The 23465-nt window shown below is 43.9% G+C and overlaps 1 protein-coding gene across 4 annotated transcripts in view; it reads right to left on the bottom strand.

The window, feature by feature from the left end:
* Positions 1-23465, bottom strand: part of LOC139555205 (engulfment and cell motility protein 1-like) — a 177275-nt gene that overhangs the window by 146106 nt on the left and 7704 nt on the right. Inside the window, exon 1 of one of the 4 annotated variants that reach the window (XM_071368807.1) lies at positions 23172-23194. The exons of 2 other annotated variants lie outside the window; for them this stretch is intronic. The gene's annotated coding sequence lies outside the window, so the exon portion shown is untranslated. Of the gene's footprint in view, positions 1-3218; positions 3331-23171; positions 23195-23465 lie in introns of those variants that run through there. One more of the 4 variants, XM_071368806.1, reaches the window with a different exon arrangement.

Below are 23465 nucleotides of genomic sequence, written 5' to 3' on the forward strand. Positions count from 1 at the left end.
AGCTGTCAAGGCCACAGAGACCAGAGAGAATGAGAGAGAGAGAGAGAGAGAGAGGTGGAGAAAGTGATGGAGAGCGAAAGAGAGCGAAAGAGAGAGATGGCAGAAGAGAGAGAGATTGAGGATGAGGGAGGTAGGTCAACAAGGCCACAGAGACTAAGCAGAAAGAGAGATGGAGGAAGGGAGAGAAAGAAAGAGAAGAGGAGGCAGGTAGGTCAACAGGGCAAATGAGCTCAGCCGTTTCACATAATGTGTTTCATAAGACATCTAACATTTCACCAGAATCTCTCATTTCACAGCATTTAACACGACCACCTGTTTGACATTTACAATTGTTATTATACAATTGTCCCAGACAGAACAGATCACAGGTTGTCAGACAGGCACATATATCCCAGCTAACAAATGTTGGTTCCCAGAACATTGTGGCAGCGTTATATGTAAAAAGTTAAAAAGTTAAAGAGAATATATAAGGGAAAGTCACAGGAACATTCTGTGTTAGCTGGGATTTCACTACACCTTATTGGGTCATTTGTGTTTCAGCAGTTGGGGCCTACATTCAGTGCATTCCCGTGCGGGGGGGAAATCTTCTGCTATGCTAACTGACAAGACTGAGCGGTCGTGATTCACATACCGTGTAGCTACACAATTCTAGATACCACAAAACCAGAGGCGTTACTGTCATAACATATGTTTTAGCAGGCTAACTCATTTAAAGAGCTGGAAGATCTCACTGGAGCATTTGGGTATGGAAAGCTACTCTTCTCTCAGGGCGTAGCCAGAGCTGCACACAGCAACACAGAGCCAAACTATTTTCTAAGTACACCACCACTACTTCATCGCTCCCCAAAGTACTTTTCCACACGACAGTTCTAAAAACGGCCTGCTCCCTGCTCACCACAGAGCTATCGCAGAGCACTAGTTAGCCGTCGTCTCCATGGAGATGAGCCGATTATGCTAAGGAAACCAATTAGCCTACAGCAATGTACTGTACTGTTCTGTTCCTCCCCATACTCTCCCGAGCAGGAGCCTTGGGGGGGCCTGGGAGAATAGGGGGGACTTGTCCCCACTCAGAAGAGTCCTTGACAGGGAAGGAATGTCACACGGTTAGGGATGCTCTGTGGGAAGATGATAAAAAAATGAACTGTGCTTCCAGAGCAGAAACATGCCCACACAACAAAAGTTCTCTAACTGCAAATGCCAAGCAGCACACATAACAAGGGCTTTACTAGCTAGTATGTTCTTTGTTAAAATAATACAATGGTAGCTAGTACCTGAGGGTGTTATTGTTTAAAGAATGAGATGTGATATGATGCATCTCCCATTGGAACTCTCCCAGCCTACACATAGGCATCAGTTACCCAATCACAACATTGTTTTGGTCTATGATGAGTGTTAAATGTCGGCGTATCCTTCCGGTGTAGTTCTAGTCAATCCATAACGGGGCCTCCTAACGCAACATTTTATGCTCTATAATCCAACTGCTAAATCAGTGCATTTAGAGGGCTCCCGGGGGGGCGCAGCGGTCTATGGAACTACATCTCAGTACTAGAGGAATCACTACAGACCCTGGTTCGATTCCAATCTGTTATTGGGAGTCCCACAATTGGCCCAGCGTTGTCCGGGTTAGGGGAATTCGGGGTAGGCTGTCATTGTAAATAAGAATTAGTTTTTAACTGACTTGCCTAGTTAAATAAAGGTTAAATAAATGTAAAAAATGTCAGAGGTTGCATCCCAAACAGCACCCTATTCCCTACACAGTGCCCGAGGGACCCTGTTCAAAAGTAGTGCACTAAATAGGAAATAAGGTGCAATTTGGGACACATTTAGAGCCTGCAGTGTACAACAACTGAAACAGACATTACATAAGATGTCACAGATTGTCTCTCTAAGCAGAACATAAATGTGCAGTGTTCAAACCCAGATCCCTTTAGATTTAAAAATAATATGCCATCTCTGATTACATAAGGCAATATCTCTCAACAGGGATGTCAGGGGTATGAGCTTTAAACTTAACAGTGGAGCTCAATTAGGAGTTTGTAGACTGAAAGGCCTTCCTACTGGCAGACAGTCACAGAGGATGATGAACTGATGGAGAGAGTGTTAGATGAGAGGGAAAGAGAGAGAGGGAGTAGGGAGATGGAGAGAGAGAGAAAGAAAGAAAGAGAGGGGGGAGATAGGGAGAGAGTGGGTGTAGGGATAGAGAGAGATATTGTTTATTTATTTTCCCTTTTGTACTTGAACTATTTGCACATCGTTACAACACTGTACTAGCCTATCACTTTGAAATGTGTCTATTCTTCTGAAACTTGTGAGTAATGTTTGCTGTTCACTTTTGATTGTTTATTTCACTCTTGTTTATTATCTAGTTCACTTGCTTTTGCAAAGTAAACATATGTTTCCCATGCCCATAAAGCCCTTTGAATTGAAATTGAATGGGGGGGGGGGGGGGGGGGGCAGAGCGAGAGCAGGAGAGACAGGACTCACAGGCTTCAGTGAGTCACTCTGACTGTGTGACCTTCTGCTGCAGGGCTCATCAGGCAACACAGACCAGGTCTCTCACACGCAGACACATACTTTACAGTAGAATATTTTTACTACTGATTTTGATTACTGCATTGTTGGAAAAGAGCTTGAAAGAAAGGCATTTCACTGTACTTGTGCACGTGACAATAAAACTTAAAAACTCAGACAGACACTGTGGGCAGAAGGCCAATCAGATGGACAGCAAGGGGGTTAACTTAAGACACAGCCAAAGCACAAATTTGTGTGCGTGTGTGAGAGAGTGAAAATCAAGTGTCTTGAATAGGGCTGTTGCGGTGACCGTATTACCGCCCCACACCGGCAGTCACGAGTCATGAAGACAGTCAAATTCCACGTAGTCAAGGTAATTAGGCTTCTCCAAGCGCTGATGCTGCTCATGGTCATTAGTAGCCTACCAAACTTGCTAACTGCCTGGTACTCAGCACTCTATTGTCCCTCTAATTACTCTGACATCAATGCAAATGTAATTGAAAAATCTAATCAAACACTTCATGAGAGCCCATGAGCTCATGTCGCGCAACATTTCTCTAGGCTATGCAATTGCGTGAGAAAACAGAGTGATGGCCTCTACTAAAAAAGGAGGGTCCCATCAGCTTCCTATAGGCTTACTATATTTATTTCTCAACTTTCCTAATATTAAGCTGATTGCTTATATTTACAACAGGAGTATTGCCTACCTGGCTGACAGGTAAATGAACCACGGGAAAACGGTCCTCCATCCGCTTTTTAAGGGCATAGATGACATGTATTTTTTCCCGCTGCCCCTTTCAAGACAGGTGCATGATAATGGTCCATTCTAAATCAAAACAAAATGTCACACATATATAATTTAGTACATGTAAAGACAAGATTAAATCAAGAATAGTCTGATGGGTGAAAATATTAGCCTATCACTTGTGAATGATATAAACTCAGCAAAAAAAGAAACGTCCCTTTTTCAGGACCCTGTCTTTCAAAGATAATTCGTAGAAATCCAAATAACTTCACAGATCTTCATTGTAAAGGGTTTAAACACTGTTTCCCATGCTTGTTCAATGAACCATGAACAATTAATGAACATGCACCCAACAGTCGTTAAGACACTAACAGCTTACAGACGGTAGGCAATTAAGGTCACAGTTATGAAAAGTTAGGACACTAAAAGAGGCCTTTCTACTGACTCTGAAAAACACAAAAGAAAGATGCCCAGGGTCCCTGCTCATCTGCGTGAACGTGTCTTAGGCATGCTGTAAGGAGGCATTAGGACTGCAGATGTGGCCAGGGCAATAAATTGCAATGTCCGTACTGTGAGACGCCTAAGACAGCGCTAAAGGGAGACAGGACGGACAGCTGATCGTCCTCGCAGTGGCAGACCACGTGTAACAACACCTGCACAGGATCGGCACATCCGAACATCACACCTGCGGGACAGGTACAGGATGGTAACTGCCAAGTAACACCAGGAACGCACAATCCCTCCATCAGTGCTCAGACTGTCCGCAATAGGCTGTGAGAGGCTGGACTGAGGGCTTGTAGGCCTGTTGTAAGGCAGGTCCTCACCAGACATCACCGGCAACAACGTCGTCTATGGGCACAAACCCACCGTCGCTGGACCAGACAGGACTGGCAAAAAGTGCTCTTCACTGACGAGTCCTGGTTTTGTCTCACCAGGGGTGATGGTCAGATTCGCGTATATCGTTGAAGGAATGAGCGTTACACCGAGGCCTGTACTCTGGAGCGGGATCGATTTGGAGGTGGAGGGTCTGTCATGGTCTGGGGCGGTGTGTCACAGCATCATCGGACTGAGCCGGTTGTCATTGCAGGCAATCTCAACGCTGTGCTTTACAAGAAAGACATCCTCATCCCTCATGTGGTACCCTTCCTGCAGACTCATCCTGACATGACCCTCCAGCATGACAATGCCACCAGCCATACTGCTCGTTCTGTGCGTGATTTCCTGCAAGACAGGAATGTCAGTGTTCTGCCATGGCCAGCGAAGAGCCCGGATCTCAATGCCATTGAGCACGTCTGGGACCTTTTGAATCGGAGGGTGAGGGCTAGGGCCATTCCCCCCAGAAATGTCGGGAACTTGCAGTTGCCTTGGTGGAAGAGTGGGGTAACATCTCACAGCAAGAACTGGAAAATCTGGTGCAGTCCATGAGGAGGAGATGCACTGCAGTACTGTTACTTTTGATTTTGACCCCCCCCCTTTGTTCATGGACACATTATTCCATTTTTATAAGTCACATGACTGTGGAACTTGTTCTGTTTATGTCTCAGTTGTTGAATCTTATGTTCATACAAATATTTACACGTTAAAGTTTGCTGAAAATAAACGCAGTTGACAGTGAGATGACATTTATTTTTTTGCTGAGTTTATTACCACTTGTGAATGATACCCAGCATAAGAAAGCCATTTTTTGTGACTTTTTCAAATCATAGTTGCACACCTCATGTAGCCTAGCCCATAGGCCTATATGTTTTGAAAAGGTTTGTATCACAACTAAAGTGGCCAAAAAGTGGCACATTAATCCGCTTTACAAGAGGTTTAGAGTCTAACTGGTATACATAAGCAGCGCGTGAGTTTCAAGTTTGGGGAAGATAATTCACCATAAAAATGCACCTTTATAGTAAAAGCATTACGTTCATAATCGCATTTGCAGTCACTTTTGGTAATGGTGTTTTCAAGCTAATGGAACATTTGCGCTTATAGCCTGCTACCATGTGCGCATTGCTGCGCTTATAATATGAAGAAACAGACTAATAGTTTATACATTTTTAAGCTAAACGTTCTGATCTTTTGTGTCAGCCACATTGCGTAAAAAAATGATTTTTTTTAATGCTAGTGGTTGTATTAATTTGCGATCTATTGCATCCCACTGTTTGGAATATTTATTTCTCGCACAGAATAGGTCCACTTTTGTACTATGGGGGATAGTAGATTGACATAGGCTAGTGCTTTTGCTGTTCGTTAGGCCTACTCATCTTGTTGGCTGGCGAAAAGTGAATGTGGACAATTTTTCCAATATGCACCTCGGAATTGGATAAGGAAGCGCGCAGTTGCGTCCCCGATGTGTCTGTCTTCACTTGTAGCCTGTGAGAAAGATCTGATCGTGTGATGGAGAGAGCACAGCACTCAGGGAGAAAGGCACAACAAAGGCATGGATTTTTTTAGGGTGCATTAAGGCCACAAAGGGGATGCCGCCGTGAAATTCTAGGCATTATCAAGTGCTTGTCAAATCGTAATTGAGAGACTAATGAAGTGTGTACAGCCTGCGCAAAAAAACAGAGTAGAGCTCATGCCTTTCAAGCAACTTTTTTCAAATCATCATTAGAGTCGTATCATGCAGACTTAAAATGTATTAAAAATCTAAACATATAGCCCAACGTTTGTAGAACAACTAAAGTTACATTAATAACTCAAATATTGTCTGCTAAATTAACTAGTGTAGCCCATAGCCATTTGGCATAGCCACATCAGGATCTAACATAAGGACAACTGAGCATATGCTATTCTGTTCTTCTGAAATAGACCACATTTTCTTCATATCATGCTTCTTTAGACCTGTCTAAAATAAATAATGAATTTATTGTGAAGGTGTAGGCTATATTACATGGATTTATTATAGTTTTTAAAATGTAGATGTTCCAAAGGTCTGCATCAGTGGCTTGTAGGCTGTGTGGAAGCCAGATGCTAAATGTGTTTATGTTAATTAACGTGAGACCGACAGTTACTTGCTTGACAATCACTGACCACCACAGCCCTAGTCTCGAACAATGAGCGCTATTGCATGAAACTGAGGCAAATCTGACTCAGTCACCAGTCACTAGTGTCTGTCAAACCCAATAAAGACTTGTAGGGAGTAGGTGAGAAAGAAACAAACCAACTAGGGCTTGGAGAGGGGACAATAATATTCTCACCACATTTACTGAAACGCAAAATGGACGGCTCTTATTTGTAGAGGGAAGGAGTGCAACACCAAATGCCTCGGCCCGTAGCGTGTACAGACATTACAAGGATTTTATCAAAAGCAACTCTGGATCTCACACTTTTAGCTTTAGGGAACACTGTCAAAAGGACCCTTTTAGGGAACACTGTCAAAAGGACCCTTACTTTCCTCCTCCAATTTCACAGGATTAGGGAAGAGACCTCGGTCTGATCTTCTACAGAACAAGATTGTATGGACTGTATATAAATCAAACCCAATTCTGATAACAGTGGTTTCTAAACCCCAAATTATTTCCACTTATCCAGGGAGAGATGGAGGGGATAAACCAACCAAATGATGCTGTCAGTGACCGTTTCCCCAGAAGACTCCAGCCTCCAGGGCTCATCCCAAATTGTAGCCTATTCCATATATAGTGCACTACTTTTGACAAGGGCCCATAGGAGCTCTAGTCATAGTAATACACCATGTAGGGAATAGGGTGCTATTTGGGATACTCCCAGAAGACTCAAGGCTATCGTGGTTCTTGGCTAACAGTGATGTGTAATCAACATAGCTGGGAGAGTAGTGAAGGGGCTTGGAAAGTAGGTCCGGCATGTTTGAGGAGCAGCAGTTCGGGGATATGGAATGTGAGCTCTTATCACACAGCACGACCACCACCAGGCCTATCTGGATCTCATCACGGGGGTCTGGAGTTTTTCCTACTCTGGTCAGGAATTTTTTTTATCTGGGTCCTCAAAAAAGACATAATTAAATATTTCAACAACAAAAAGACATTGAGCTACAGTATATTGCCCTTGTAGAAAATGGGGTTTACACACATCTGAATACTATCAAGAGGACTGCATTTATTAGCCTCATAGGGCCTGAGGATGCCAAGGCAGTAGATGACTACTGTATGAGGCCTGGATTTTATGAGTCTCACTGTAATGCTTTATAATGTGTTTGACCTCAATTAAACTCACTCTACCATGTCCCCATACTGCTGCTAGATCAGTTAGGCCCTGAAAACACAATACCCCTCACTCTACCATGTCTCCACACTGCTGAGGTTAGGCCCTGAACACACAACACCCCTGTGCCATCCGTTTCTAAACAAAGGAAAGCCATAATAGCAGAATAGAAATGTGCTTTCTACTATGTTGCTATAGGTGAGAAAACCATAGCACAGATGTTTAATATCAAGTCATTTAAAAGTACATTGCAGTTTTAGAGACTTGAGTAGCACTTGTGTTTCTGTTTCTCTCAGTCTCAACACAACAGCAGGTGGAACACCATCAAGTGGAACAACATCAGGTGGAACAACTTGATGAGGAACAACATCAGGTGGAACAACTTGATGAGGAACAACATGAGCACTCGAGGGGGAAACATGGAATGGGGTAGTGACTTTCCTGACCCACTCTTCCTCTTGAGGGGTATTCATCAAACCTCGCTGACTTTTGCTCCTGCAGGGCAACCTCCAAGGAGGGCGAGCCACCCGGAAAATGTAAATGCACGCTCGGCTCGACCATTCTTCTTTGAGAGGGTGGGAGGAGGGGGAAGGACCACACAGCACACAAAAGCACTCCCGGTTCACGTGACCTACAGTAGGCCTGGGATGAATGGGGCTTTTTGGTTGGTCTGTGGAGGGAGTCATGGGAACAGGGGACTATTTCTATTGTCCTTTCAGGGCAGGAGGACACGGGTGGAGGTATGTAGAGGTGGGATAGGCGTAGGAATATCAGGAAGGACCAACAGCAGAAAAACCTCCATTCATTAGAAGAAAACCACCCCCATAGTGGAGTGACCATGACCGATCATGATCTCTCTCTCATCCCACTCCCTCTGCAGTGCAGTGCTTCAATAAGTGGGCGGATTTTCTGATGAGTGCCGAAAAAAAACAGTTTAACATTTAAAAAATGAACATATTCTATTAATAAACCCTTAATGACACGGATCAGCTTATGAAACAGTGGTTCCATTGGGGGGAAAAACAATGCATTAAGTAATCTGTCCAACAGCACCATTTGAACATTGCGTAATCAGTGCGTGTAACTGTAGGGCAAAATCAATACTACCCTCTCTCTACAGTGGTGCCTCAGCCTCTGCTTTCACTTTATCTGGCACACACAGCTCAGTGCTAGCATAAACCATGTAGGTTAGTCCATAGGACTGATTGTCCAGGTAGAATCCACTGTTTAGCTGCCAATTGTGATGTTTCTATATATTTGGCTGTATTCTGTGGATTCCCGTATGATTCAGAATTTGCTCAAATTGATCTGTAATTTAAGATTTTTTATACAAAAAGCATTACAAGTATATTGGCGTCTTGATTTAGTCCAAAGTAATGGTTAGCAAAATGTGGAAAATTGATAAAGCACACTTTCTTTAAATCACAATGTCAACCTGTTTTGACTTGGTATTGTTGTTTTTAGATGTACAGTACCAGCCAAAAGTTTGGACACACCTACTGATTCAAGGGTTTTTCTTTCTTTTTTATATTTTCTAAAATTGTAGAATAATAGTGAAGACAACAAAACTATGAAATAACATAGTGGAATAATGTAGAAACCAAACAAGTGTTATTCAAATCAAAATATATTTTATATTTGAGATTCTTCAAAGTGGCCACCCTTTGCACACACTTGGCATTCTCTCAAACAGCTTCATGAGGTAGTCACCTGGAATGCATTTCAATAAACAAGTGTGCCTTGTTAAAAGTTAATTTGTGGAATTTCTTTCCTTCTTAACGCTTTTGAGCCAATCAGTTGTGTTGTGATAAGGTAGGGGTGGTATACAGAAGATAGCCCTATTTGGTAAAAGACTAAGTTCATATTATGGCAAGAACAGCTCAAATAAACAAAGAGAAACGACAGTCCATCATTACTTTAAGACATGAAGGTCAGTCAATCCAGAAAATGTCAAGAATTTGAAAGTTTTCAAGTGCAGTCATAAAACCATAAAGCACTATGATGAAACAAGGGCTGATGGGGACTGCCACAGGAAAGGAAGACCCAGAGTTACCTCTGCTGCAGAAGATAAGTTCATTGGAGGAGTTAACAGCCTCAGAAATTGCAGCCCAAATAAATGCTTCAAATCAAATCTTATTGGTCGCATACACATGTTTAGAAGGTGTTATTGCGGGTGTAGTGAAATGCTTGCATGGTTAAAGTAAACAGACACATCTCAACAACTGTTCAGAAGAAACTGCGTGAATCAGGGCTTCATTGTCAAATTGCTGCAAAGAAACCACTACTAAAAGAACACCAATAAGAAGAAGAGACTTGCTTGGGCCAAGAAACACGAGCAATGGACAGTAAACCAGTGGAAATCTGTCCTTTGGTCTGATGAGTCCAAATTAGATTTTTGGTTGCAACCGCCATGCCTTTGTGAGACGCAGAGTAGGTGAACGGATGATCTCCGCATGTGTGGTTCCCAACGTGAAGCATGGAGGAGGAGGTGAGATGGTGTGGGGGTGCTTTGCTGGTGACGCTGTCTGTGATTTATTTAGAATTCAAGGCACACTTAACCAGCATGGCTACCACAGCTCTGACAGCGATACGCCATCCCATCTGGTTTGCGCTTAGTGGGACTGTCATTTGTTTTTCAACAGGACAATGACCCAACACATCTCCAGGCTGTGTAAGGGCTATTTGCCCAAGAAGGAGAGTGATGAGTGCTGCATCAGATGACCTGGCCTCCACAATCACCCGTCCTCAAACCAATTGAGATGGTTGAGTAGGACCGCAGAGTGAAGGAAAGGCAGGCAACAAGTGCTCAGCATATGTGGGAACTCCTTCAAAACTGTTGGAAAGGCATTCCAGGTGAAGCTGGTTGAGAGAATGCCAAGTGTGCAAAGCTGTCACCAAGGCAAAGGGTGGTTACTTTGAAGAATCTCAAATAAACAAATCTAAATATATTTTATAACACTTTTTTTGGTTACTACATGATTCCATATGTGTTAATTCATAGTTTTGATGTCTTCATTATTATTCTACAATGTAGAAAATAGTAAAAATAAAGAAAATCCCTTGAATGAATAGGTGTGTCCAAACTTTTAACTGGTACTGTTTATATTAGGTATTTTGATTGTTTTCAGTGTATTTTGAACCCTTTCAGACAATGTGACTAATCACGTAAAAAAGTGTGCACTAAAATTACACCAATTTAACTGATTAACTCTGACAGCCCTACTAATAGCCGATGTACTCTAAGCAATAGAGTAATAAGTAAGTAACGATAGACTACGAGCATCAGGGTTTTCTCTGCGGTCTGCCGAGTAATTTTAGCCATTTGAGGAAGTGGTATCTCTCATTTTTGTTTTTAACATCCCATTCAGATTCAGGCCATGTTTAACAATACATCCTTCTTCCCTTCCTTGAAGAAATCTCTGATCTAACATGGCTGGTTGGTTGAAGGTGATGTGATAGAACCATTGCTTATACCTAACTATTTTGTTATTGTACAGTTATTACTAGCGTCATGTCAAGGGGGTGTACTTGTAGATCAAGTTGCCTCACGCTCCAGCAACAGGAGATAGGCTCCTCCATATGGGCCGTTCTGGCTCGGACAAGCCCTTTGTTTCTGGCTATTTTGAGCCTGTAATCGAACCCACAAATGCTGATGCTCCAGATACTCAACTAGTCTAAAGAAGGCCAGTTTTATTGCTTCTTTTAAATCAGCACAACAGTTTTCAGCTGTGCTAACATAATTGCAAAAGGGTTTTCTAATGATCAATCAGCCTTTTAAATTGATAAACTTGGATTAGCTAACACAACGTGCCATTGGAACACAGGAGTGATGGTTGCTGATAATGGGCTTCTGTACACCTATGTAGATATTCCATTTAAAAAATCTGCCGTTTACAACTACAATAGTCATTTACAACATTAACAATGTCTACACTGTATTTCTGATCAATTTGATGTTATTTTAATGGTAAAAAAAATAGCTTTTCTTTCAAAAACAAGGACATTTCTAAGTGACCCCAAACTTTTGAACGGTAGTGTATATTTTTTACAAATCAATAATTGGAGTCAAAGAGTGGAGGGATTAAGAGAGCACAATACTGTCGCATAACGCTTAGCTTCACTCATTTATGGAGAAGAAAAAGAACACACAACCCAAACCTAAAATAAGCTAATCCTCTTCCCCCTGAGGGAACCAGCAAACAAAAACATCATAATTGCGACTGCACTTCACGTGCCAGTACACCCTTCTTCTTCTTGCCCAACAACAGGCTGATACACCTTCAACAGACACACAGGGTGCGTCTCAAATGGCATAGGGCTCTGGTCAAAGTAGTGCACTCTATAGGGAATTGGGGTGCCATTTGGAACGCTACTACAGTAAAGTGAATAGGGGAAGAGACCCAGTCATTCGGCTGTAGAGCTTTAATGTCATAACAACCATAAACCTACACAATGGTTCATGTGTGAATACAGTGCATTTAGACAAGAGCTTTAGTTCTAAAGGCTTACTAAACAATAGTAGCTCAATAACTAAGCTCTTATGAATTGAGACTATTCTGAAGAATAGCCAAAGCATAAGTCTATTTTCCAATTGAAATAGAGAGAGGAGAGAGAGAGAGAGAGAGAGAGAGAGAGAGAGAGAGAGAGAGAGTGTGTGTGCGTGTCAGACAGAAAGACAGCGGCAAACAGAGAGACATGCTTGTAAATATTGCACACTTCTAGTTGATGTGAAGAAAATGGGAATACAGCCTTACAGTCAGTCAGTCAGCCAGCCATACAGTCAGTCAGTCAGTCAGCCATACAGTCAGTCAGTCAGCCAGCCATACAGTCAGTCATAGTCAGCCAGTCAGGCGGTGCTGAAGATATACTGTCCCATGTCACCAAATCTCTGTTGGTTTCTGCTACCCTAGATTGAGACCTGAAAGCGCCTGAGCGGGGAACATTTGGGATTGATTTGCTGCTATTTTTACATGTCCTACTTGAAATAAAGGCTTCAGAGATACAGTCAGAGACCGTCGGCCTCAACATCAATGGGAGCCCTGAAAGTGTTTATCGAAATCAAAAGTAAGTCAAAGGAAAGTCCTTCAGAACCTGAATAAGGGGAATCTCTTTGCTACAGCAGTGTATATGACACAGACTAGTGATAACCAATGTATTCAGGAGGCAACAGGGTGGAAGGAGACATATTCCTCCTCTCCTTCCACCCCATTCCCACTGTAACAGGAAAATAATACATTCTTTAGAGCAACAAAAATAAACATGCTGTCAGCCACACACACACACACACACACACACACACACAGTGCATTTTATAAACAGAAAGGTCTCCTCAGTTCACAGTGTACCTTGGTATGCAGGAGGATTCACACAGCAGCAGTTTCATTTCTCATTGGCCCACAAATCTAAATGGAACATACACTTTTAACAATAACCATTGGATGTGTCCCAAATGGCCCCCTGACCCCTTTATAGTGCACTACTTTTGACCAGGGCCTTATGGGTCCTCCTGCTCTGTGTGCCCTGGTCGAAAGTAGTGCACAATGAAGGGAATAGGGTGCCATTTGGAACGCATCCATGTCTTTGAGAATAAAGCCGAGGCAGGCTATTATCCTCTAGCTATTAGAATTCTAGCTAGCTGTGATGACTGATCACAGGCAGTAATACTCTGCAGTAGCAGTGACATTATACACATGACGGTGCATTACAGCATTGCCTCCAGGGCTTCTGGCACTGTCATGCCTTACAGAAGTCCCTCTTGGATCTTAAGTTAATACTTAATGTAAACAAAACAAGATCCATGCTATTATCTAGGTCCCATAACGTCTAGGTCACATAACGTCGCCTTAAGTGACCTTGAAATGACTAGCCTGAACAGAACACAAATCAAACGAGTTCCCTCTGGTAAATATCCTGACTAACCTGTACATGTACACACGCACATCGACTCGGTACCCCCTCTATATAGCGGCGTTATTGTATTGCGTTAATTATTTTTGTACTTTAGTTTATTTAGTATATTATTTCTTAACTCTTATTTTTCGTTAAACTGCATTGTTGGTTAAGGGCTTTTCAGTCAGCATTTCACAGTAAGGTCTATCTATACCTGTTGTATTTGGCACGTGACAAATTAAATTTGATCTTGGTATCTGGCTAGATGATAAATATGCATGTTACTGAGCTGGTAAAGAAATTGATGATCAAAATGTGATTATTTTTACAGAAATAGAGCATGTCCGTCTTTTGATAATAGAAAGGAAGTTGTCCAGGCAACTTTTGTCTGTTTTAGATTACCGGGATATAATCTACTGGCATGCGGAAGCTTCCACACCTAAACCTCTAGATGCTGTTTTCCCATTGTGCCCAGGTAGCCTAGTGGTTAGAGTGTTGGACTAGTAACCGAAAGGTTACAAGATCAAATCCCTGAGCTGACAAGGTAAAAATCTGTCGTTCTGCCCCTGAACAAGGCAGTTAACCCACTGTTCCCCTGAACAAGGCAGTTAACCCGCTGTTCCCCTGAACAAGGCAGTTAACCCGCTGTTCCCCTGAACAAGGCAGTTAACCCGCTGTTCCCCTGAACAAGGCAGTTAACCCGCTGTTCCCCTGAACAAGGCAGTTAACCCGCTGTTCCCCTGAACAAGGCAGTTAACCCGCTGTTCCCCTGAACAAGGCAGTTAACCCGCTGTTCCCCTGAACAAGGCAGTTAACCCGCTGTTCCTAGGCAGTCAATGTATATAAGAGTTTGTTCTTAACTGACTTGCCTAGTTAGATAAAAATGACTAGGGATGGTTTTAGAACTCACCATTGTGTATTGTATCAAAAGGTGGGTTGGGCCTCTGTACGTAAGAGAGCAGTATTCCCTTCTGTTACTTTACAAAGCGCTCCTGCAGAAACGTCCAACGTATCTGACCACACTGGTCAAAGTCACCATAGAATAAGGTACAGTCACCATAGAATACAGTACAAGCGCACAAGATTGGATAGTGCAAGAGGTTCCGAGGGTGGCTTCTGATTTAGGGAGAGACGGTACTAGTTTAAATGCTCCACAGATGTGGATCATGTTGCAGGGGAGGCTCAGGCTTGCCTGTTGCCCTGTAGGGAACGTAAAACATTAGTGGGGAATGATCAAAGTGAGGTAATTTAGTACTTTTATTGTGTTTTGTATTTACGTGTGTGTTTGTATTGTGCAGAGCTCATTTGAAAAAGAGACTTAATATAACACCCTGTTAAAAAATAAAAGGTTAATAAATAAAATACAATTAACGTGCTGGTCCCAAACATCCTCCCATTCACAGGACACACACTCCCACGGTGGAGGAACGACACAGTGCAGAGGGATCTTGTCAGGAGAGACAGCTCTGCATCTCTCCCCCCCCCCACACTCCCCCTGCTGAGGTGCAGAATGCTGTGAATGGCCACAGTCACCAGCACTCACTAGACAGAGAGTCACTCTGTGACCAGCACTGGAGACCAGACAGAGTCTCAATCTGTGACCAGCACGGCAGATCAGGCAGAGGGGAACAAAGGAGATACTGTGATCTTCAATCACATGGACGCTCATAGTGCTAGTGGAGGCACACAAACACACCCTCTCGTTCTGCCAGCTGTCCTCCTACCGCTCCCTGGGCCCCCCTGGCCCCCCAGCTGTGACTGATACCCCCACCTCCAGCAGGCTTGGGTGAGTTCCAGGGAGGTCTGGATTTTACAAAACACAGTCGTAGCCCCCCCCCCCCACTCACCCCACAGAGTTCCCCCTGTACCCCCATCCCTGCTGCCAGAAGTACTAGGACCACAGCGTAATTCCTCACCCCTGCAGATCAGGCTCACTGAACAGCTAGCTACATGCACCACCTTCAACAACCCTGCCAATAGCCCAGGCTGTGTGGGGCCTAGCTATGTCAGAGAAATGATACTGTATACTGCTGGCTGGGGACATTTAAAAGCTGGAATCCTTCATGTGGAAACAGCCACATCCGTTTGCAATATTACAACAACATATAAGTTACTGCAAACAACCAACACAGTTTTTCCCATCTGACATCATTGAACAACCGATAGAAGAGCACAACATGTATATTAAAAATAAAAACAAATCACCCTTAGTTCAGCAACAAAAACAAGAGCGGTGGTGGGGCCGGCCATTGGTGCTGTTTCCCCCTACTGCAGACTCCATCTTTTACCTCATGCCTCCATTGTTTGCTTTACCACCCTCATCTCTATACCCATGCCTTTACAAAGCCAATAAAAACAAACTATTTGTCACATGGACAGAATACAAAAGGAATAAAATAAATGTGTGTATTTATTGTACACGTGTAGTGTATGTGTGTGTCAAAGTCGTGTATATATATATATATATATATATATATATATATATATATATATATATATATATATATATATTTATATATTTATATATATATACATACATACATACACACACATATACATACCATTTAAATAACAAAACTATTAAATAACTCATATGGAATCATGTAGTAACCAAAAAAGTGTTATGCAAAACAAAATATATTTTTTTATTTGAAATTCTTCAAAGTAGCCACCCTTTGCCTTGATGACAGCTTTGCATACACTTGGCATTCTCTCCACCAGCTTCATGAGGTAGTCACCTGGAATGCATCTCAATTAACAGGTGTGCCTTGTTAAAAAGTTAATTTGTGGAATTTCTTTCCTTCTTAATGCGTTTGAGCCAATCAGTTGTGTTGTGACAAGGTACACATAAGATAGCCCTATTAGGCAGAATATCAATTTCACATTATGGCAAGAACAGCTCAAATAAGCAAAGAGAAATGACAATCCATCATTACTTTAAGACAATCTAGAAAGTTTCAAGAACCTTATAAAAGTTTCTTCAAGTGCAGTTGCAAAAACCATCAAGCGCTATGATGAAACTGGCTCTCATGAGTACCACCACAGGAATGGAAGACCCAGAGTTACCTCTGCTGCAGAGGATAAGTTCATTAGAGTTACCAGCCTCAGAAATTGCAGGCCAAATAAATGCATCACAGAGTTCAAGTAACAGACACATCTCAACATCAACTGTTCAGAGGAGACTGTGTGAATCAGGCCTTCATGGTCGATTTTCTGCAAAGAAACCACTACTAAAGGACACCAATAATAAGAAGAGACTTGCTCGGGCCAAGAAACATGAGCAATGGACATTAGACCGGTGATAATCTGTCCTTTGGTCTCATGAGTCCAAATTTGAGATTTTTGGTTTCACCTACTCAGCGTCTTTGTGAAGAGGTGGTGTGATGGTGTGCGGGTGCTTTTCGGCAGGGTGCTAGCCATGGGCCCTCTGACCACACTGCAGGGTGCTGGACCTGGGCCCTCTGACCACACTGCAGGGTGCTGGACCTGGGCCCTCTGACCACACTGCAGGGTGCTGGACCTGGGCCCTCTGACCACACTGCAGGGTGCTAGCCATGGGCCCTCTGACCACACTGCAGGGTGCTAGCCATGGGCCCTCTGACCACACTGCAGGGTGCTAGCCATGGGCCCTCTGACCACACTGCAGGGTGCTAGCCATGGGCCCTCTGACCACACTGCAGGGTGCTGGACCTGGGCACTAGGGTTGCATCCCAAATGGCACCCTATTCCCTTCATAGCACACTACTTTTGACCATTGTCCTATGGGCCTGGGTTAAGTTGTGCACTAGATAGATTTGGGACGCACATAGGCCTTTCATCCCTCTGCTTCAGTCAGACTAAAATAGGGATCATCAACTAGATTCAGCCGTGGGCAGATGTTTTCTTGAGCGGATGGTCAGGGGGGGGGACTGTTACGGATACAAGTATTCTGTGTGTATCCTGTGTGTATTTCTTTTCTCTCCTTCTCCCCTACTCACAGGTGACAATCATCATTCCCCAATCAGTCATCAATCAGTCCCTAATCAGAAGACACCTGCTCCTTTTCTCCTACCCAATCACATTCCCTTTCCCTTGGTTTAAAAACCCTGTCAGTTGTTTACTCTGGAGCTCGATCTCTTTGTGTAGCCATCTCTCTGTAAATGCCATATGTTTGTAGATCTCTTGTGTGGTTTAGCATCTACATGTCACTTTGTCCCCACCTGTGAGTATTGTGTTTGTTATGGTGTCTGAGTGTTTGTTTGATAGTGGGAAAAGGGGGTAACCAGACAGTTTGCCCATGGGCATACACTACCCGTAGGTAAACTTTGTTAAATACACTAGTTAGAACTGGGCGGACCACCCACTGTATTTTTGGTTAGTTAGCTGTTGTTGAAATAGGCTAGTCTAGCTTAGGGGTGTTTTTGGCTGCTTATTATTTATTTCCTTGGGTCCAGTTCAGCCCCTTTTCCTGCCCCCCCATTACCGTGTGTTTGCTAATAAACCCTGAGTTTGACGGTAGAATTTAAGTTGTCGTGGTTATTTCGTTCTCACCGTTACTTTGTCACTATTACACTTTGCATGAGTTATGTTACGGGTCTCGATACCATCCCCCCTAGACTGCCGGGCCAAAGGGATTCGTAACAGGGACATAATTACAAATCATTTATAGACTCAAATTGACCACAAGAAGCCCAAACAGATGAAATATTTTACTAAAACATTTGTTTTCAAATGTTGCATACATTTGTATGCGATCATACACTGAGTGTACAAAACATTAGGAACACCTGCTCTTTCCATGACATAGGCTGACCAGATGAATCCAGGTGAAAGCTATGATCCCTTATTGATATCACCTGCTAAATCCAATTCAATCCGTGTAGATTGGCAAAAGGGGGTGCAACTCAATATTAGGAAGGTGTTCCTAATGCTTTGTACACTCAGCGTATATCTCTCTATTATGCGTGGTAATACTTTGGAACAGATTTCCCCCAAAAAATAATCACTTGGAGCTGATTCGCTGTTTTTAGTCTTTAATCTCCATCAATTAAAACAATTAATTGGGGGGCCAAATTTAAATCACACGTGGGCCAAATTTGGTCCGTGGGCGGTCAGTTGAGGAACCCTGGGTTACACCTTTCATTGGGTTTGCAGAGGGCTGTTATTCTTTCCTCTAGTAAAATGTCTACGACACTGCTCAGGGGACTCACCCTACACTTATGGTGTAGTAGTTTCATGCGATTGAACTCTAGTCTATTTTGGGATATGAACATCATGAACATAAAGAGAATTTAAAACGGCATAATTGTTGTTTTTTCTGGGTTAATTATTGCATGTAACCCATACTTTTGTGTAACGGAGAGAGAACAAACATGAAGAGCAAGGCCTCTGCTGTGCTTCAAACTGAGCTCTCATTGCAACGGGTAATATGTCATTATAATGATGTCATCAAATAGCATCCATTTGTCACGATGCTGTGAATTCAGAGGAACAACAGATCTTGTTTCACATGATGTGTTCAACTCAAGAGGCCAGACTCTGGCCAGACTCATATGAATATATTGAGAAACAACCACAGCAAAAGGGGTTGTAAGATGACACTGTATGTTGCCTTGTTTCCTGCAAAGTATCCGTTCGTACAGGAAATAGATCAGATCACATGATGCAGCAACAGGAAGTGGTGGCTCACCTTCCACTAGTCTGGGGCATTCCCCCTCCTCCACCCCGTTCTAAGGACACACTGTCCTGTTTTTCTACTGGGGCTCCTTCCTTCACGTTGTTTCATTCTATCTAGACCGTCTGTCTGGATTCAGAAATGCACACAGACCAGTTAGACAGATCTGTCTGCCCCTCCAGGCAAAGAGACTACCTTCAACACACAAGCCTCCAGCCCAGCCAGCCAGCCAGTCCTAGACTATTAGAGCGGCAAGTGCTGCTGCTGGCATCAAAAGCACTGTCCCTCTTTATTTGTAGACACTCGCTCTGGGGAGTGCAGAATCTGAGAATCTGTGACAAAGTTCCACAGCAGGTGGCCTGCAGATGTGGTGGGGGGATTGACTTGCCAACGATGGTGACAGTCAGGGACAGTGAGAATTCCAGTTCAGCAAAATAAGAAAATGCCTTGAGGGTCCTCTTCCATCCAGCTGCAATGTTGACCCAAACAGGCTGTTCACTACATAGTGTACTAGCTTTGACCAGAGCCCCTATGGGCCCCTATTCCCAACACTGTCTGCTCTGCTGTAGCAACCGCAGAAGATAAATCCACACAAGGAAAAGAGAAACAAATCTCCTCACAGCTAGCCCCCCCTCTCCCCATGCTCCAGTTGGTCCCACCAGGTGTGTGTGTGTGTGTGTGTGTGTGTGTGTGTGCGTGCAGGGGTAAGCCAACTTCCACAGATGTTGCTGTAACTGAATACACATCTGCCTCCTGGGAGAGCAAGGGATGTGACAGACAGGGGGGAGGGGCGCCAAATCACCCTGGCAACGAGCGATACATGGCTCCTGACGTTCTAATCTGGAGTGTCCGGCAGATGCTCTGTGAGCAGATTCAGAATCACCACACAGGCAGACAGGCTCCTCATTTGAGGACAAAGATGAATATTACAGAGGCGTCGATCTATCTCTGCCCCCCCCCTTTCTACCGGGTGATGAAAAGCGTGAAGGTGTGAGTTTAAACTGGCAGAAAATGACTGGCTGAAAATACCAAAGATACAGAGAAAACATCACAGATTCTGTATGCGTCCCAAATGGCACCCTATTCCTTACTTTATAGGGCACTACTTTTGAGCAAAGCCCTATGGGCCCCCGGCAAACGTAGTGCACTACATAGTGAATAGGTTGCAATGCTATTTGGGACAAACCCACTGCTTTTCTTGAATTTTCTATTATCTGACAGTCAGATTCCAGGTTTTGTGTTTGTCAGCTGTTGTTAAACTCAAGGTCAGCCTGCGATGAATGACAGAGTCAACTTAAGAGAGTGTATCACTGCCCTGGGAACATGACTCCACCACAACACACACACACACACACACACACACACACACACACACACACACAGTCTTATCCAGCTTTACTGGTATCCAGAATTCAGGGTCAGTATAAAGATCACAACACCACAGAAGAAGTATGAAACAAGCTCTCGCAGAGAAAGCATTAACACATTTGTAGACCTAATCAGTGTTTGGAAATGAATATCTGCAGTTCATTTAGCTAGTACTACATCCTTAAAACAAATCGCTGCAATATCTCTCAAATATTAGTCTCTTTCAAATAAAACATCTATCTTGGTATCATAATTATTAAATGCCAGCCTTATGCAATTTTCTTTCCTTGATGTGGTAAAAAGGAGCCCATGAATTTGGTTTGCGTACGCAGTGTTGTTTCATTAGGCTATGGCTTCATTTGCATAGCCAGACCTTACTGGAGTGGAAATGAGAAACAGATCAAAGAGATAACAAGAGGGTCAGTCAAGGGAGGGGGGAGGAGTAAGAGACACACAGAGAGAGAGAGCAAGAGAGCTCATGGTTTCTTAGAAACCGAGCAACCTGGTCCATCTCTCCCTCCATCCAATCTAACGCTGTGCTTTATTTCCAGTTCATCTCACGATCCATCCATCCATCCGTGTTGCCCTCTCCCATCAGGGCTTTGATGAGACCTGCATCCTGCGCTGTGAGCGGCAGGGGGGAGAGAGATGGAGGAGAAGAGCGCTGTGGCTGTGACTGGCATGCCGCGTCCGTAATGCACAAGGCACGGACAGGGAGCAGGGAGGGAGAGACTCACGCAGACACACACGGACGGCAGAGCTACAGCATAGGGAGAATGTGATGTAGTGCTCTCCATCAGGGTAAGGAACAGGCCTGTGAATCACTGTCAGTGTAGAGACGGATCAGAACAGAGGCCATATAGTCTACAGTAGAGACGGGATCAGAACAGAGGCTATATAGTCTACCGTAGAGACGGGATCAGAACAGAGGCTATGTAGTCTACCGTAGAGACGGGATCAGAACAGAGGCTATATAGTCTACCGTAGAGACGGGATCAGAACAGAGGCTATATAGTCTACCGTAGAGACGGGATCAGAACAGAGGCTATGTAGTCTACCGTAGAGACGGGATCAGAACAGAGGCTATATAGTCTACCGTAGAGACGGGATCAGAACAGAGGCTATATAGTCTACCGTAGAGACGGGATCAGAACAGAGGCTATATAGTCTACCGTAGAGACGGGATCAGAACAGAGGCCATATAGTCTACCGTAGAGACGGGATCAGAACAGAGGCTATGTAGTCTACCGTAGAGACGGGATCAGAACAGAGGCTTTGTAGTCTACAGTAGAGACGGGATCAGAACAGAGGCTTTGTAGTCTACAGTAGAGACGGGATCAGAACAGAGGCTATATAGTCTACAGTAGAGACGGGATCAGAACAGAGGCTTTGTAGTCTACCGTAGAGACGGGATCAGAACAGAGGCTATATAGTCTACCGTAGAGACGGGATCAGAACAGAGGCCATATAGTCTACCGTAGAGACGGGATCAGAACAGAGGCCATATAGTCTACCGTAGAGACGGGATCAGAACAGAGGCTATATAGTCTACCGTAGAGACGGGATCAGAACAGAGGCTTTGTAGTCTACAGTAGAGACGGGATCAGAACAGAGGCTATGTAGTCTACAGTAGAGACGGGATCAGAACAGAGGCTATGTAGTCTACAGTAGAGACGGGATCAGAACAGAGGCTATGTAGTCTACAGTAGAGACGGGATCAGAACAGAGGCTATGTAGTCTACCGTAGAGACGGGATCAGAACAGAGGCTATGTAGTCTACCGTAGAGACGGGATCAGAACAGAGGCTATGTAGTCTACAGTAGAGACGGGATCAGAACAGAGGCTATATAGTCTACCGTAGAGACGGGATCAGAACAGAGGCTATATAGTCTACAGTAGAGACGGGATCAGAACAGAGGCTTTGTAGTCTACAGTAGAGACGGGATCAGAACAGAGGCTATGTAGTCTACCGTAGCGACGGGATCAGAACAGAGGCTATATAGTCTACCGTAGAGACGGGATCAGAACAGAGGCTTTGTAGTCTACAGTAGAGACGGGATCAGAACAGAGGCTTTGTAGTCTACAGTAGAGACGGGATCAGAACAGAGGCTATATAGTCTACAGTAGAGACGGGATCAGAACAGAGGCTATGTAGTCTACCGTAGAGACGGGATCAGAACAGAGGCTATATAGTCTACCGTAGAGACGGGATCAGAACAGAGGCTATATAGTCTACAGTAGAGACGGGATCAGAACAGAGGCTTTGTAGTCTACAGTAGAGACGGGATCAGAACAGAGGCTATGTAGTCTACCGTAGAGACGGGATCAGAACAGAGGCTATATAGTCTACCGTAGAGACGGGATCAGAACAGAGGCTTTGTAGTCTACCGTAGAGACGGGATCAGAACCGAGGCTATGTAGTCTACAGTAGAGACGGGATCAGAACAGAGGCTATATAGTCTACAGTAGAGACGGGATCAGCACAGAGGCTATATAGTCTACAGTAGAGACGGGATCAGAACAGAGGCTATATAGTCTACAGTAGAGACGGGATCAGAACAGAGGCTATATAGTCTACAGTAGAGACGGGATCAGAACAGAGGTGTGTGCAGCTATTAACATACCGTAAATACCATAGTATATAGACAAACAAAAGCAGGCTAGAGAAATGATGCCAGGGGGCTTGGATGTTGTTTTTGGGGCCTTTGTACCACGCCCTGAAAATGAGGGGAAACACTAACAGGAGCTATACATTAGCAGAAGGCCCAGTGACCAGGGAGCGTGATCCTCCTGTCGTTTTAGTGTAGAACTCTGATAACCACTGAATGAATATACTATGACCTTTATCTTGTGGCAGTGTCTGTGCATCAGAGGAGCAGAGGGGTGGATTTTTACACCGGCTGTCTTCATCCTTGTCAAGCCATCAGGATCAAGGCTGAATTTATCACTGATCCGTGTACATCAGCAGTCCCCTTCATAATATTTTCATGTGGAGATCCACGACAGCGATGGAGAGAAGGAAAAAAAGAGAAAAGGAGAGGTTGAAGAGAGCAGGAGCGTGACGAGAAGAAGGTCGCGCCAATGAACGCAGCAGTAGGAGAGACCAGTGACCGATACTCTAACACACACGGCGTC

Source organism: Salvelinus alpinus, chromosome 26 (assembly GCF_045679555.1).
Source record: "Salvelinus alpinus chromosome 26, SLU_Salpinus.1, whole genome shotgun sequence".
Classification (NCBI taxonomy): Eukaryota; Metazoa; Chordata; class Actinopteri; order Salmoniformes; family Salmonidae; genus Salvelinus; species Salvelinus alpinus.